Source organism: Pinus tabuliformis, chromosome 5_2 (assembly GCF_031772625.1).
Source record: "Pinus tabuliformis cultivar Carrire ecotype Pingquan chromosome 5_2, CPIR1, whole genome shotgun sequence".
NCBI classification, from domain to species: domain Eukaryota; kingdom Viridiplantae; phylum Streptophyta; class Pinopsida; order Pinales; family Pinaceae; genus Pinus; species Pinus tabuliformis.
The window spans coordinates 544,628,269-544,637,006 of NC_142306.1; positions in this window are offsets into that span (position 1 = coordinate 544,628,269).

Genomic DNA, 8,738 nt, shown 5'->3' on the forward strand with positions numbered 1-8,738 from the left:
CCAAATAATTATGAGAAATTACTCAATTATATAATTTCACCCCTATACCATGTAATAACTCCCTTGTAAGACCCATATAAATAAAATCAAGGGTGAAATAAGGTGCATTCTGGCTAGTAACCAAGGTATGTTGAACTTGTATCTCTCTCACTATAGCGGAATGACAAATATGGTTATAGCAATCATGGCACTGAGTGAATGTCACATCAAACCCATTACTTACACATGTGGATTCTCAATAAGATTCTAGAGGGTCCACCATCCTAACATTAATGGAGTCTTAAGGCATACAAAACCCCTATCCTTAACCCGATGATTATTAAGGATAAATATTGGGTCACAAGGAAGAGAAGGGATTCCATTATTCTGACATTGTTATTGTTCCATAGTTGAGTATAGCATCTAGGATTGGGATATTGAAGCATAACAAAGGAGGGTGAAGAATATATAATAACCCTCTAGGTTGTAGTGTCCAGATAAACTCCATAGTGAGTGCCCCTTTATTTATACTTTCCTTCCATAACCAACAAAAAGAGAGCAAATAATAAACCTTACCTTCTGGTTAGGTTTCCTAGGTCATCACTTGTGTTCATTTGTGTGAATGATATATTTATTTACTTATTTATTTCTTTTCAATTTCATTTTTATTTTCATAATTTTGAACATTATGTTAGTGATATCAATATGAAAATTAAAATAATAAACTCACAATAAAATAAAATTTCCCAATCATATTATAAAAATTTTTGTGATGAATTGTTTCATTGAAATATCGACGACACTTTTTATACCATTTTAGTAAATTCATTTTGCAATATGTATATGAATGCACACAATATTAACGACAAATTTATTTTCCTTAAATTATTGTTCTTAGGTAAATATTTCACATTCAATATCAAATTCTTTATTATTATAAGAAAAAAAAATTATCCAAAACGAGAATTCTTTAAAATAAATAAATAATATAATAAATAAATAATATAAACTAATTAGTATATAATATATATAATTAAACATGTGCTATGTTATATGCCCATTATTGAGTGCAGTGATCCTCAAGTTATCCCCTCGTTTGTATTACGTAGAGCTTAAGGTACACATCACATAGGAACCTCGCTTCTACTCCCTGATTGACATTCTAATATTTAGCATGAGAATCTGAGTGCCCAATTACCTACCCTTACTTAAAAACATAAGGTGATTCTATATAAAAGATTATGAATAATAAAACATAAGGTGATTCTATATAAAAGATGATGAATAATAATATTCCTGATATTATAATAAAACATTTAATTACTACATAACGACTAGTATCTCTCTAAATATTAGACATTCAATTGATGATATTATAATAAAACATTTAATTACAACATAATGGCTAGTATCTCTCCAAATATTAGACCATTAGATTAGTCAAATTCTAACAAGCATGATATTATTATAAAACATTTAACTATAACATAACGGCTAATATTTCTCCAAATATTAGACCATTAGATTAGTCAAACTCTAACAAGCAATAAAAATTAATTATTCTAGATAATATAAAATTTGATATTATTTAATAATAAATTTATATTATCGATATATAATAAATAATAAATATTTAACTACTATATAACAGTTAGTTTCTAATGAGTTATATGGTGTTGTATTTTTTTATGAAGGAGCTTTGAAGGAGGCAGTGTTGCACTGCACCTGATGGTTTAGGTTAACCTCCACGGATCCCTAGCCTCTGTCCTACCTGCCTCCTACCCACAGGATCCCTGGTGTTCTGTTACTGTGGTTATCCCCCCTTTCCCGTAGACTGCAACCACCACTAACCTGCTCCCTGTCGATTAGTCATGGACCTGGACACCGTTGATTATTCCAAGGACCCCAATCCCCATGAAGTTATTTGGACTCGTCCTCGCACCATGAAAGGTTCCCATTCTTTTGGCTCATCTTTGCGCCCTCTGTTTGCTCTGAACAATGAAGTGGATAGACCTAAGCCATCTGTGACCTGCCCGCGGCCCACTGTTGAGCTTGATGATGCCTTCGGCTTGGACTACCCCCCACTCTCGTCGGCTACCTTGAACCTCCTCGGAACCTGCCTTTAGCTATCCCCTACGTTCGACACGTCGATGCCCCAACTACCACATATTTCCACCCCGCCCAAGACCCCTTCTCTCTCAGGAATCCCTCCACCTAGGTCTACTACCCACCCATTCCCTGCATAGGCCAAAAGCACTATACCCAATCCTATCGGCCCTACACCCTGAACTCCCATCTGATCTAGCTACTTCAGTATGCCGGTCCCAAACCCTAAATCTACTCATACTACCCCGCAGACAGTTAACTAGGGCATCAGGGGACTTATATGGGACTACCCGATGGCACGCAGGTCTAAACAAATCAAGAAAGGGAGGTGTCTGAAGGCCGTGGACAGGGATATCAACCTCTCTTTGGGGGAAGACCCTCAATGGGGGAAGTAGTAGACACATGCAAGAAGGTCTTGGTGGGTCGTGTTCGGGGGCGGAATTACACTGTGGAGAGATTACGTCTCTAGATCGTGGAGATATGGGGCATGCTACTTAAAGAAATGCCCACCATTCGGGTGCTCACTCGAGGGCGGTTTGCCCTTAGATTTCACAGGGAAGAGTACACAAACTGGATATTATCAAGGTTTTGGCACATTGAATTTTCTCCGGTATTGCTGAAAAGATGGGATCCATTATTTGATCCTGAGAGGGAACAGATAGGTGTTGGGCCGATATGGGTACATTTACCAGGGCTTCCTATGCAATACTGGTCTCCGGATGTCTTCAAGCACATCGACAATGCGTTGGGAACCTATTTGGAGCATGACCAGTCCTATGAAACAACGGGGAATATGACTATGGCTCATATTCTAGTTCATCTGGATACTAGGGAAGGCCTAGAGGAGACGATAACCCTACATTGGAGGCACTACTTGCACAAAAAAAAATTGGATTATGAAGGTATGCCATTAAGATGCAAAGGATGCCATAAGGTTGGACATCTTTACAAAGACTGTCCACTCATCTCACCATCTTCTCCTCCTGCATCCAAAGGAATGAAGCATCGCCAGACAGAAGACCCGATTGTGGATGAGCAACCCATAGGTCTAGATAGTCCAAAGGAAGCAGCCGGGGACACTATTCAACCATCCTGTGCTGCCCAGATGTCGCCAACTTCCCCACCTATGACTAGATCCTGGTCTACTGCGGTGGCTTCTCCATCAACGGGGAGCACAACGAACTTACTGAACAGCTTTCTAAAGCAACAACGCACCATCCCAGAGGGGAATGGTTGATCCGTGATTACAGACCGAAGCAAATCTACCAGTATTACCACAGACCATATATCGATCAGGATCTGCAGAGGGTTGACAGGCCCTAACTTATTTTCAGTTTTATCTATTGACTATAGAACAGTAATCACCATGGGTGAAATTTTGATTTTTTTCTGAATTTATGTATATAATGTATATGTTTAGATACAGGATGCATACCCTCCTCTGGGTTTTTTGTATAGACTTTTACAGATCTTAATAGACTATAGATGACTATGGTCACTTGTTCAGCATATGCCTATGGCATCTACAACATGTAATTTTCCTTGATAATGAAAATTACGATACTTTTCCTTGGGAAAAAATAGTTAGTTTCTAACTAAATTATTAAACAATTCAACTAATTAACGACTATTTTTCAATTAATTAACAACTATTTTACAATGGCTAACTATAGGCAATGACACATCCCTACTATTTATTCACTTTGATCGATCGATTTCTCACCTTGTCCCGAGAATGAACCACATTAGTTGATTTGAAATGTCGACCAAATCTTAACGATGTAATTAATTTGAAAGACTAATATCTACATTTATAATTATTATTGAATCCTTTACATAAAATTCTTATAGATTTTTTTAATTATATTTATAACTTACACAAACAAAAAAATAATATTACATCAACTATTCATCAAATAATATATGAAAATCCATCGTTATATAAAATAGAGAATAAAAATACTAAAATTTAAAACCATAATTCAAAATTATATATTTGCCCCACATCTTTTTGAATTGTTGTAATAATGTAGTCATTGATCCATCACAATTCCAAAATAATTCAAATTTTTAATAACATATCTACAATACTACACATAAAAATTTAATATCTAAATCAGTATAATTTAAACACTATTATAATTATATTATATATAAATATGCATGTATGCACTAAACGTATAATATTGGTTGACTTATGCATTATCTTCCAATCGATTAGATTGATTGTAAATGATACATTTTAAAGTCGTAAAATAATGGATTTTAAAATAATATAATAATTAGCGTATAAAAATGCACAATGATGGAACAAGATAATGATTTGATGAGTAAGATGTCTTTAGGTGGTACACTGCCACATTTTTCAAAGTTTTTATTTTTATTTTTTAAATGATCATTATCACTATAAGTCTCATATATATTAAAGTGTCTCTATTAGATGCCCCCATCTTTCATTATTTTAAAAATTATTTGTATTATATATTTAGTTATATTATTTTTTAATATAATATCTTTGCAAATTTTGACTTATGGTGATATTGTTATAAAAATGTATACGACATTTGGAAATATACATCAACTCCTTTAGCATATAGTGGAAATATAAAAAAATAAAATATATGGATTTCAATTGATATTGATTTATATAACATCAAAATTGCTTTCGTGTTTTTTCTAACATGATTGAGATGGACTAGGATAAGTGCATTAATTAATTAATAGTTATTAATTATATGGCCAACCTAATACTTTAGGTATTCTATATAGTATATCTCCCATGTAACCTAATGAATTTTCACACGTTAACTTGATTTCACTTATCAATAATTATTGATCGACAGAAGAGTATAGAAACCAATATAGATTCATTTTAAATAGGGATTAAACATGAGCAGAGAGGAATCTAATTTCTTCACGTACAACTTTTTTTATGAGGTGATATTATTTAAATGTTTTGTATAGTTATCTAATTTTTTTAATTTTTTAATATTTTTATTTTGGTCGATATGAGCAAAATTTCAACTTTGATGATGGATGAACATCTTTACAAATCATACCGGGTTGTAAAATAAGCCTCTCGGCTCAACTAGGGATAATTGATTTATAAGAAATGAAACTTGAAGATTAACTTTTAACTAAATAAATCTTTAAAAGAGTGAACTAGACTTTAGATTGGGAACTGCCTTTTATTTCAATGGTTCTTTTATATTAATTACTCAAGAAAGTTGAAATTTTCTTTATTATAGTATTAGGGTGGGATAGAAACATAAATAATTTATAAAGAGATTATATTTTATGTGGTAATTGTTTATCAAATTATTTCCATATGGGAAAATAGTGTATGAAGTTTGTAGATGTTGAATTGAGTTGTAATACTATAATTTTGATCCCAAGTTCAATGTTACATATAAACATGATGAGTGTCTATAAGCTAAATGATTTAATTTGTAATTTTTATTTAAAGTTAATAAAAAGAACATTATTGATAGCAAAAGTTAAAGACAAAAAAAGGGGTATATGACTCCATAAGAGGGGAAAGACTAAGGGGATTCATAGGCTAAGGAAGGGACCTTATTAAGAGAGGAACTAAAAGCCTTGTAAGACTTGGTTATGCCCCTAATTATTCATTGATTATATTTAATTAACTTTGGATGAGATTAGTTCATGAGGGGTACATGGCCCTTTCATGTCATGTAGTTAAAAACTTATCTTTACATGTTAAAAACTCTTATTGTGATTATTTTCTAGTTCATGGGGAGAAGGGAGTTTGAAGGAGATTGTTGTTCAATTAATAGAGAGCTAAACATGCCAAAAATCAAGAATTCACCATATGATTTTCCTTTTTCTAGGAAATATGGGAACTTGCTTATAATGCATTGTTGTGTAGACTAAATTCAAATTGTGAAAGATACAACCATGACTTTAATAAAGAAATTGTGGCTGTATAGAATTACTTTGTATGTAATTTATGAACAATTGGTATATTTGTTAATATTCCCTAGAATCCTAGCAAAGATATTTCTTGACTAGCTTGTGATAGATCCCTATAGGAAAGTGGGATACATTAACAAATTGTTGAGCGGGGGAGGGGATCCCATTTCTTTGTTTGTGTAGTACAAAGGGGAAGAGGGATCCATATTAGGAATTTTTGTACGTGACCATTAACCTAGTTATTTTGATATGAGAAGTGAAATTAAAGATATCCATAGGAAATGTTCACCTTGTGGATTCATAGCCTCAAGTTATCGTTGTCCTCTCTTGTAGTGAGAATTGGTGTAGAAGGAAGCCTATGGTTGTGTGGAACATCCCTCTTTTATAGTTAGTTGGTGTAAAATTCTAATAAATGAGTGTTCTTAATTGTATCTATGAATTGTGTTGAATTTAATATTAAATTGTTATGGTTCTGTCATGGTTTAATTAATTTCCAATTTTTTGTTCTGGTTTCCTTTGTTATCCCACGTATGTGATTTATGGGTTCATGAACTTGAATAGTTGCATCTAAGTTTCACAAATCTACATTTTCATTTTTTTATAGCAATTATTAATAACATAACAATTACTTTGGTTCATTGATGAAATTGGTTTAAATTTCATGTTTAACAAAAGTACTCCATGTCCTCAAAGTGTACAGAGGGTATCTAACATTGATAACTAGAACAAGGAGCCCAACCTCTACCCCTCGATTTATTTTCAAGGGTGGTATTAATAATCTCTTAACAATCCAACTATAGTGTGGAAGTGAAAAGCTTAGAAAAGGTTGAAAAGAGGACTCTCAATCGACATCCTTTGCTCCAATTGGAAGTGACAAAAGAAACGAAATGTGTGGTGGAGCATGGTTGTGAAAGGGGAGAGAATTACATCTTCACCCTCAACCTTAATGGAAACAGGTATAGAAATGTGGTATCGGAGTAAGGAGTATGGACAAGGGTAGTTTCCCTCCTCTCTCTACCTTGACTAAAAGGAAGTGGGCCATAATGTGATGAAAAGTGTGGAGCATAAAAAATAGAGGTGTTGCCTCTTTGACCTCTACCCTATGGAAAATGGAGAAACCAACTAGAAGGTTACAAATGCTAAGGAATGAAAATCATCAAGCCTCTAGAATAAAAGAAAAGCAAACACACTTTAAAGGAATAAAATTTTGATATGTAATCTTTTTCTACAGAGAATACGATAGAATTTGAGTCTTTAGTAACATAATTTTGCATGTCCCTTGGTCTTATATCATTCATGGATTGAAATTGGTTGAGATGAGATAGATAAGGGGTTTGTTTAGTTGTTTTTAATTCATTAGACAAGGTACTTAGGGAAAGATAAAATTTCTACCATTGGTCAATTTAATGGCTAGATTCCAAACAAGATAGTTAAGAGGGAGACATTGAAGAAGGTTGAAACCAAAAGAAGATTGGTTCATGGAGGAAGAATGTTATAAGGAACTGGTCTAGGTAGTTTTTACTTTTTATATTTGAGAATGGACATGAAAAGAAGATCCTTCAATCTATTATATCTATAATTTCCTTAAGATTAATTCAAAGCCAAGAATAAGCTATTTTTCAATGCAATTTTCTGACATTGGGTTCTACAACGTAAATATTTTGTGTTTATTATGTATGTAATGGTGGTTTTCTTACATTTAATTATGATCAAGAAACACACAACCATGAATATATACATTGTAATTTAATATACATCACCATGATATTATATATAATAATGAATATGTGTTGGTGAATTGATTTGATCATAGGTTGATTGATTAAAGACCATATTTGTATCAATGAAGTTTCTCTTGAAGTATTTAGAGGGAATGCCATAGTGAATGTTTTAAATAATGAGAAAAATACAAGGAGGAGATTTGAATCTACAGGAACATGATATTAGAGTAACGAGAGGGAAGAATTAGTCTTAATGTCAATATATGAGAGATTATAATGAAAGTACTGAGTACCAAAATACACAATTTCAAATATAGAAACCCAATTAGTATAAATATCTTTAAGCATGTGATATCTATCCCTAAGCATGTAAAATATGAAAAGGAATGGCATTGTAGTATAAGCTACCATAATGATGGATTGGGAGAAAATGAATGAGATGCTCATGAGTTAAGTTTGATTTATGAAGAAGTTGAACAATACGAGAAGAAATTACATGATAAAGGGGAGCACCAACAAATTCTAAACACCCTTCAAAGTCCAAGAAATGATTAACATCAATCTACATTTACATGAGTTTGATAACATGAAGTTGAATCAATGGTTACAACAAGTTGAGGTTTATTTTATTATGCATGAAAGTGGTGGAGGAAAAATAATCTCTTTTATTTTAGTGAAGTTAGAATGTTATGCATTAGCTATTGGAACAAATGGTTTTGTAGGTCTATCACACCTCTAGATATTTTGAAGATGGTTATTTGATGGTCAAAATTCAAGAAGAGTAGTTTATTGATAAGTAAACTAGGAGGTTAATTGAGGTGTAAACTATTGAGACTAACTTGATAGTTGAATAATAATTTGACTAGTCAACTATTTATGAAAAAATAGTCAACTCAAATAAGTAAACTAGGAGGTTAATTGAGGTGTAAACTATTGAGACTAACTTGACGGTTGAATAAGAATTTTACTAGTCAACTATTTAGGAAAAAATAGTCAACT